Raw genomic sequence first — 9,733 nt, 5'->3', positions numbered from 1 at the left:
TCCACTATCTCATCACCCTCACAGTGAAGAGTTTCTTCCTTATAGCAAATCTAATTCTCCCTCTTTTAGTTTCAAACCATCACCCCTTGTCCTTTCACAACAGGTCCTGGTAAAAACTTGTACTCCAACTTTCTTATAAGCCCTGTACATATTGAAAGGCCTCTCTAAGGCCTTCTCTCCTTCAGCTAAACAGCCCCAAGTGTCTTACCACAGCAGAGGTGTTTCAGCCCTTGAATGATTTTTGTGGCCTTCTCTGGACCTGCTCTAACAGGTTCATGTCTGCCTTTTCTGCATTCCTTTTCACTCTCATTTGGTTTGTGGGGGCAGCCCACAAACAGCAGGAGCAAAATTTCAGCCTTGGTGTGCCTGTTCCTTCAACCTGGAAATTCTACATCTGCTCCAAGAGGAAATCTGTTACCAACATCAAGCACATACCAAGTGTGATTCCTACATCTGTAGTGAAGGGCTGTGTCTCACTGCTGAATTTTGCTGGTGAAGCAACCATGTGCTCACAGTTCAGTGGTGTAAGTTTGTCTTCAGTGTGGCCACTCCACAATTTGTGCTCCAGGATGTCTCCTGGATGTTTTAGTTTTTAGGGATTTCACCCCCTTGGGCTCACTGGTCATCATCACTCTGCAATCCCAAGGGATGTGCTGAGTTTGTGACTCTCCCAAGAGCAGAGGTGTGCCCAGGATGAAATATCAGAGATGCTTTCAGGGCATCTCTGGGTGCCAGATCCCATGAGTACTAACATACTCTGGCAAAGGATAATAGCAAGGATGCTTTCAGGGCATTTCCTGGGTACCAGCATCCCCATCCCTGTTGAGGGAGCAGGTCGAGCTCCCATGTCCCATGAATCCGGGCAGCACCCCTGCATCCACGGCTGCTGTGAGATGGTAAAACAAGAGGAAATCATTTTCTTCCCTTTTCTAGCATTTTCTGTGGCCAGCTGAGGGCGTACCGAGACCAGATAACAGACACCGGCCCCAGCATCGCTGCTTCTGGAAGAGCAACGAGCTGGGATGATCAGACTCCCTTCCTGCTCATCGCAGGTTCCTACGACTACCGATGTACTTTTTTTTTTTTTTTTTTTTTTTTTGCTCAGGGCTCCATGTCCTGGAGCCATGGGACCATGCCTGAGGCTAAATTAGGAGAAAACGGGTTTGCAAAAACCAAGAAGCTTTGGACTGTCCTAATTTCAGAGCTCACAACTCACCCATCAAAGCGTATTAGAGGACCAAAAATTCCTGAGATTGGGAACCCCCCATATTTGTGCAGTGTTCTCCCATGGACCCTGCAGCTGAAGGAGGTCACCCTGAAAGGAGCTGTCACCTCCTTCATCCCACACAGGACCTCTGGGTTCTGCTCACCTTCACAGGGTAAATGGGGCTTGTCGAGCCAAAAAATCCTGCCTAGATTGGGTCATCTCCCTCACCAACCCCCCAAGAGCCTTTCCACCCTGCCTTCTGCAGCAAAAAAATGCATAGGGGATTTCAGCCCTTTCCCCTCTTCCTGCCCCCCCTCCTTTTCTTTGCCCTCTGCTTTTTCCTTTTCATCCCACCCTTGAAGTAAAGTGTTGGGGGTTCCAGCAGCCCAAGGAGATTATTCACTCTGTTTGCCCAGTGCATGGATACAAGGGTTCTCATAGGACCACATCTTCCTCCCTGCCTTGTTCTGAGATATTATATTTACAAGAGAAAGCATTTTCCTTGCTGCTGGGAGGCAAAGCAGCAGGAGAGATGAGACCCTGGCCCATGGTGCCCAGAGGAGTGGTAAATACCCCATCCCTGGAACTATTCCAGGTCAAGTTATTTGGAGCTCTGAGCATCCTGCTGTAGCTGCAGGTGTCCCCTGCTGACTGCAGTGGGCTCAGGACTAGATGACCTCTACAGGTCCCTTCCAACCCAAACTGTTCTATAATTTTCCAATTCAGATACCTCTCTGTGAGCTCCCTCTAAAGAGCTATTGAAAACCTCTGCCATGGCCTCTAGAGCAGTTTGGGGCAGGGAGGGAAGCGTGTATATGATCCTTAGGGTTGACACCACCTGAACAAGTGACCCCAGGTCCCTGGGGACCCTCCCCAGCCCCCTTTCCCTGCTAGGGGAGACACTGTGCCCTTTGTGACCATGGTGAAATGTGGGGAACTGGGTTATGAAAGGAGTTAATGTCACTGCTGGGGTTTTGTTTCTGTCTGTGTGACCGAGTCCTCAGGATGGTGGTGAGGGTGAGCCTCCTAAATCCCCCCCAAAGCCTCCCAAATTAAAACCAGTGTGCACTCAACAACCTCCCAAACCTCAACCCTTGACCTGGGCTGCCCTCGGCTCAGTGGGGTGAGAGGCTGCAGACAGGTTCCTCTGCCCCTTATTAAAGGTTCCTTAGCAGAGGGGAGAAGACCTTTATTTTCCTATCTGGTGGCCAGAAATGCTGAGCACAGGCCTTTTGGCCAGGACACCGAGTGCCCAGTGAGCTCCTCACTCACAAACAAGCAGCTGCTTCTGGCCATGAGGCCAAAGGTAAATGAGCTCCTGGAGAGGGGAAAGGTCTGGTGGTGCCCAAGCTTCCCAGCCAGGCACCCCAATCCTGCTTGCAGAGACCCCTGAGATGCCCATGGAGGCAGCCTAGTCATGCACATGGCCTGGAGTTAATATGGGAGATACTTGGCAGGAGTGGTGAACCCATTCCAAGCATCCTTCATATTAGCTCCAGGCCATGGGCATGGTTTGAATGATTCCTAGACACAGGAAAGCCATCCCAAAGCTTCCCACCTCCCTATGCCACAACTCAACAGGTTTGCAGGGTCTTTGCAGAGCCATGGCTGGGATTTGGTGGACACTCACCAAGAGGGTTAGAACAACAAACATCTTTCTGCTGAGCTGGCACAGTTCTCACCAAGTCCTTTCCCTGAGACTGAGCACTCACTCATCCTCCTGCCTGTAACTCTGCACACTCCTCACTCAGCCTCCTGACCTGCTTTTATTCTTCTCCTCTCTGTGCTGTCCCCTAGTTTTGGTGGCCTTAGTGTTAAGAAAAGAGGACCAGCTCCAGGCTGGCCATGTCCCCTGGGACAGCCATTTAATGTGTAACAAGAGAACCACTGGTCCAGCAAGGAGAGATGACAGATTAACCTAGTTTAGAGTCAAAGAGCAGCTGGTTTGCTGGTAAACTGTCCTGTTCCTGTGAGCTTCAAATGCCTTTAATGAGTTATTATTTACTCTGCTATGGAGGTTAATGGGGGGACATTGCAAAAATTATCTGTGATTAATTAAACTGTCCTTATCCAGCAGGGGCAGAGCAGCTGGACATGCTGGGCTAAGTGATGAACTGGGACCAACATCCATGTGCTGGATCCCTGGCTTTGTCATTGCTCCTGGTGCTGCCTTGCACCCACTGAATTCACCAGTGATTGACCTGGGCCCTGACAGCTTCCCACTGGTGGGAAAAAGCTGCCAGAAGTAGGAGTTTTTCCCTATTTTTTATTGCAGCACCCCAAAAGCCAGACTTTCTCCCATTTGCCACCAGGCCGTGTGGGATGCAGCCAGGCACATTTCAAGCCTCTTTCCTTGAATATTGAGTGTTCAGCTGGAGGTAGGCTGTGGTTGACCAGCTTCCATGGATTCCCAGGGATCTGGGGACATAGACTGGTCCCAACATTGACTGCTCCCTATCCCTTTTCCTTCTCCAGAGCTGATGGTCCATCAAAATGCATCCATCCTCCTCCATGGCCCATGTCTGCAGCCCATCATCCTCCACCCAGTTTTGAAACCCTCCTGTGCTGATGGCTCGGCCCTTCCCCAAGCACTAAATAATCCCAACAGATCCCTGTGCTTCCCATTAGGACACTGGGGTGTTCTAGCAGGTCCTTAGTGCTGAGTTTAGACCACAAAGATGAGTAATCCATGCTGCACTCATCATTCATAGCATCCTGTGTGGGATCCCATGGGAAACCCAAAGCATCTGGAGGTGTCAATTGACAGCAGCTGAAGATGAGCCAGTGTGTAACCAGGTGACCAAGAAGGCCAACAGCATCCTGGCTTGGATCAGCAATAATGTGACCATCAAGACCAGGGCAGTAATTGTCCCCTGTACTTGGCACTGGTGAGCCCAAACCTCAAATACTTGGTTCAGTTTGGGGCCCTCACTCCAAGCAAGACACCGAGGTGCTGGACTGCCTAAGGAAGGACAGGGCAGCTGTTGAAGGGTCTGGAGCACAAGTCTTGTGAGCAGCACAAAACGAGGTTGGAGCCAGGTGGAGGTTGGTCTCTTCTCCCAGGAGCAGGCGTCAGGACAAGAGGAAATGACATCATGTTGCACCGGGGAGGTTTAGATTGGACATGAGAAACATTTTCTTCCCCTCAAAGCATTGTGAAGTTCTGCCCAGGGCGGTGTTGGAGTCCCCCTCTTTGGAGGGGTTTCAAAACCATGGAGATGGAATGCTGAGGGATGTGGTTTAGCAGTGACCTGGCAGTGCTGGGTTAATGGTTCGCCTCAATGATCCAGCCAAAACGATCCTGTGATCCTATGATTCTCCTTCCCCAGGGATCTCGTGTCACCCAGCCAGCAGCGTGGCCTCGCCCTGCCCGTGGTGCTGCTGCGGAGCCGCCGCCGAGGCTCGGTGCCGGGAGCCGCATTCTCATTCCTGCCGCGAGCACACTTGTCAGCCGAGCTGTCACCGCTCCGTAATAGGGCCACGGCGGTCACTGGTGTTGGGAGTAAACACAGCGAACCTGAGAAAACAAGAGCAGAACCCAGCCCGGTGCTTCCCGCAAGGCTGCAAAGTATCGGCGCACCCGGCGGGGGGATGCCCAGCCACGGACCCGTGAGGGATGCTGGGTGGTGACGGCGGTCCTCGGCACCGTAGGGGCACAGCCATGCGGTCAGTCGCTGCCGGAATGGAAACACTGGAGATCTGGGGATAAAAGAGGTTGTTTGGTAGCACTGGAGCTGCTGGATAGATGGGGATAGCCCTGGCCTGGAGCTGCCGGGGTCCACAAGCAAGTGGAGCTGCAAGTCACTGATTCCTAGCAGAAATCCACTCCCAGCTATGGCTGGAGTAGAAGTAATTTCCTCCCTTTTTCACTGAAAAAAAAAATCCATTTGCACATGCCAGAGCTGCCCTAGGCCTGGTGGAACCCATTTGGAGGGAGAGGGTCCTGACTGTTTGCCACCCTCCAGCCAGCATCCTCCCAGCTGTCCTCCCACCTCTGGGCAACCCCTGCCACCTCCAGCCATGTCACCAGCACTGGAAAGGACACCTTGGCTGGGTGGGATGGATCCAGACCACAGGGAGGGTCAGTGGGGTGTTTGTGTAGAGGCCACAGTGATGAGGAGGAGAAGGAGGAGGAGAAGCAGCCCTGTAAATCATTAGTTCTGGCTTATTCGTCTTGCTCTATTCCTCCAACTCCTAAACCCAACAAAGAAGTGACCAGCATGAAAAGATGAGGATTTAGGACAAAGAAGGGAGGGGGAACAGCCAGGGCCACAACACAGCTTCAGACCCCACCACACTACATGCCTGGCTGGGTGGTGATGCCGGTCACATAGTACCAAGCACCCCATCCCTTGCTCCTCAAATTCAAGGGTTTCTTCTTTCCCCCTGCTCCATCCCAGCAGTTTCCCAGTGCTCAGCATGGTTTTTCACAACCAGAACCCCTAAAAAAAGCTGAAAACGCTACCAAATATTTTCTCCCGGCAGGGAGGGGAGCGGGTGGCTATTATCCTCCCCCAAACCAAACCTGAAATGTTGGGGTCACTCTGCCTTTGAAATCTCCTGTGGCCTTTCTTCCCACTAAAACACCTCCTGGCTCTGCTCAGATGTTTATTCCCCACACATACCCCTCCCCCCCCCCCTTTTTTTTTTTTTCCTTTTTTTTTTTTTTGGTCTTCTTAATTTAATAATAAAGCATCTCAGATCTCGGAGTTGCAACTCATCTCACACCTAAGCGAGGCTGCGTTTTGCACAAGCCTTTCAGCTGTTTTCTCAATCTCTCCTCTGTCTCACTCTCAATTCAGGCAGTTGCTATAGGTATGTTTTAATCCCCAGCATGGTAGATTTTAATTAGTCTTTGTACAGATGGCCAATTAACATTCATTACTTTTGCCTTGAGCGATTAATTATGAGTTTGGATAGAATGGGAGATGGAGACAGAGGAAAGATGGGCAGGTGAATAAAAAAAAGGGATTTTAATCAGAGTTTGGGATTTTTTCCCTCCTCTGTTCTTATTTATATATAGATACACACACAGAGGAAGAGGAGAGAAACACGGCAACACAGGACAAGTGACACTCTCACTGAACTGCTTCCAGTCTTGGAGCCATGGGGATGAGATCCCATGGGGTCTCCAGCTGGGGGGGTTGTAGTCCAACCAAGCCCCATGGTAGGGATAGGGTAACTGAGGCAGGGAGCACTGGAGTGGGATGCAGCTGATCTGGAAATCAGCACCCCAGGCCAGACTTCGGTACCTGGGCATCCTGTTTTGGGGATTGCAATGGTGCTGGGGTAGTGAGGATGGCCGAAGGAGAAGTGACACACGGCCACCTTCCCCTGTGTGACCCTGTGTGCAGGATGGGGCCCGTAATTCTCCCTGCACAGCACCCGTTGACACGTCGCTAATTCTTCCTAATTGATTTTTCACGCCGGCGGGAGTGAGACGGTGACATCCAGCAACAGAGCCCTGATGTCGTGGCTTTCTCCCGCATGAAAGGGGCCGGCACCCTCCCCCCGGAGCTGACATACTTGGCCCCGGCCCGGGTAGCCATGGTGAGGCACTGGCCAGCTCCTTTCACCGCCGTGCCGCTGGAAGCTGGCGACGCTCAGTGCTGCCCGTGCCAGCCCGCTCGCAGCAGCTATTTTCAGGAGTGCAGGCAAGCAGGCAGCAAAAAAACTAAAATAGCAAAAGCCCCTGGGGCTCTATCCTGCCCCGATTCCATGGTGGAGGGGCCGCCCCCACGCTTCGTGCTGTCCTGGCACGTGTGAACCGGCAGCAGGCTCTGGATTCGACGTTTCTGAGTTATTTTGGTGGTGGGCAAGGCATGCGCGCAGTGCAGAGTGAGCAGGAGGAGCTGGAAGGGAGAGATGGGGAAGGGCCTGATCCTGCTTGCTTCTGGGGAGCTTCCCTCAATGGCAGGTGGGCACAGGAAAGGGGACTAACATAAGGATGCTGTGGACAGAATCCATCCTTTGGGACTTGGAGGGTTTCTCACAGTGCCGCTGGCTGGGCTTTGACACCCATTCAGTTGAAATCTGGGGATTTCTTTTTTAGCACATTTTACATGTTGGCCCCAACATCCTCAAGATTGGTGCCTCTCCACAGCACGACATTTCTTAAATGAGGCAGAGGAGGAGGGTCCATATCCCTCCTCATATGGCAAAGATGCAACTGCTGTGCCCTATAGCTGCTGGTGGATGTGCCAACTGCATCCCACTGTGGATGGGTGCATGTGCCATCTGAATCCTGGTGTTGGTCCATGGGTGGATGTGTAATATACATCCCCGCATAGATGAATGGATGTGCCACCTGCATCCCTGAGTGGTCCCTGGATGGAAGTGTCACCGGCATCCTGGCATAGATGGATGGATGTAGCATCTGCATCCTGGCATGGCTACTGGATGGACATGCCACCTGTGTTCTGGAGTCGTCCCTAGGTGGATATGCCACCTGCATCCCAACATGGTCCCTGGGTGGGTGCCCACCCCAGACATCACAAGGGGCTGAGCCCATGGGGATTCACCTGCAATGATGTGGAGCATTGCTTCAGCTCATCTCACTTGTAGGCAGGTGAGACCATGCAGTGCTCCAGCATCAAAACAATGCTAAGCACTCACCCTAAGGGACCTCCTCTGCTGCGAGCACTTCTGTCTCCAGACTCATGAGCTGGTGTTTAAAAGCCATTTGGATAAGGAGTTTATGGACATGGCCTAAGAGCTGTGCAGAGGGAGATGTTAGTCTATGGTTGGACTCAAGGATCTTTTCCAACCAGGCAATTCTATGATTCTGTGATTCTGCAGTCTGCAGGGATGAGCATTACCATCCTCACCAGCAACCCCCAGTTTTGCTGGGGTTCTTCTGAGGATGAAATACAGGTGGGACATGTAGGAATCACAGGTTCCAAGGGAACCAAGACACCCTTGCACAGGCTCAAAACTTCACCTTGGGCAAGGAAGAGGAGGTCAGGACAGAGGGTGCCTCCGTTGGGTGCCGTCCCCACCTGCGGAGCGGTGGCAGGGTATGGCCCTCTCTGAGTATACGCCATGGAAATGTGCACATTTCCTAAAAGCAATATGGAACAGCTAAATATACTGCTCACAAATCTGTTTACACTAATAATGGCTGGGAGCCTGCCATCCATATGACTGCAAGGAGCCATCGATTCAACATAAATTAACTGAAAATCACTTGCGAGAGGCAGAAATGATATTTTCTATTCAAATTGAGTTTTTTTTTTCCCTTGTCTTTTTTTTTTTTTCTTTTTTCTTTTTTTTCCCCCTGCCAGGGAATGGGGAAACGCAGAGACATTGGCACCTCCACTACCGACAGCCATGGCTGCGTTTGGCAGTGGCTCTGCTCTTTCCTTGCCGGTCCCTCTCCCCATCTGCAGCGATGGGGACTGGGATATTGGATGAGCTGGGAATTTCCATCCAGGCATTGGGGACTTGAGCTGCCACCAGACCTAAATGAACACAATATTTACCTGTTTCCCAAGGAACAGCTAATGGAGACGGAAGGGTCCAAGTCAGTATTTTGGCACAGGCAGATCGCTAACTTGTTTAAAATTTTAAAAAAGGAGGGAGGGGAGAAGGCAAAAAACAACAACAACAACAAAAAAAACCCCAAACCAGAATTGGCAGCTCCATGCATATTAGTGGAAATGCTGCAGACTTGGCTCCTGCTCACCTCCGCAACATAATGTTAAATGGCATCAAGACAGTATATCAGTCATTTACATATGTTGCTTATAGACGCCAAACTTATTAACACAATAAAACTGCTGCTAAGAAGCTTTCCTGCCTATTTTTCTCCTGGAGAATGTCAGTGTTGGAAGCACCTAGCCGCCTCGTATGGAAACACCCAGGCTTGCCTTTCATATGGCACCCAGGAAAATAAATACATGAATCAGCCAGGGTCTCCCTCCGACCACTTGTAAAGTGAAGCAGGAGGCAGGCTTGTTGATTCAGAGTGTTGTGCGTGGCAGGAGACCACCAGCACCCAGCCCACCCTGCAGCACCCTGAGGCATGCCACCTGTGCCAGTGCCTGGGTGGGATGGGGAGGGCTTCACCGTGGGACTGGCTTTAAACCTCCTTGCTCCACAATGTCCTCAGCTCCCAAGGTCTGGAAATATTGGAAAGGGGACCCTGGGTGATTCATATCTCTATTTTTCCTGGGTGCCATATGAAAAGCATCTTTGGGTGTCTCCATACGAGGCAGCCAGGTGCTTCCAATGCTGTGGCAGGAAAGGAGGCAGGAAAGCTGCTGAGCAGCAGTTCCATTGCGTTAATAAGTTTGGCATCCATCAGCAGCATATGTAAGGAGCTGACACACCATCGTGATGCCATTGCATGGGATGCCGCAGAGGTGAGGGGAAACCAGCTCTGCCCATCACCCCTCATATCACACTGTGAGGAGGTTTGGGGGATTGTCCCTTCATCTCAGCACTGACAGCCCTTCGCCCCATGCTTTCTTCACCTCTGCCACACTTCAGTCTTGCAGGGGATTTTGCTTTCTTAGCTGCTGGAGC

The sequence above is a fragment of the Indicator indicator genome, chromosome 23, assembly GCF_027791375.1.
Source record: "Indicator indicator isolate 239-I01 chromosome 23, UM_Iind_1.1, whole genome shotgun sequence".
Lineage (NCBI taxonomy): Eukaryota > Metazoa > Chordata > Aves > Piciformes > Indicatoridae > Indicator > Indicator indicator.
Note: the sequence above shows the minus strand (reverse complement) of the source record.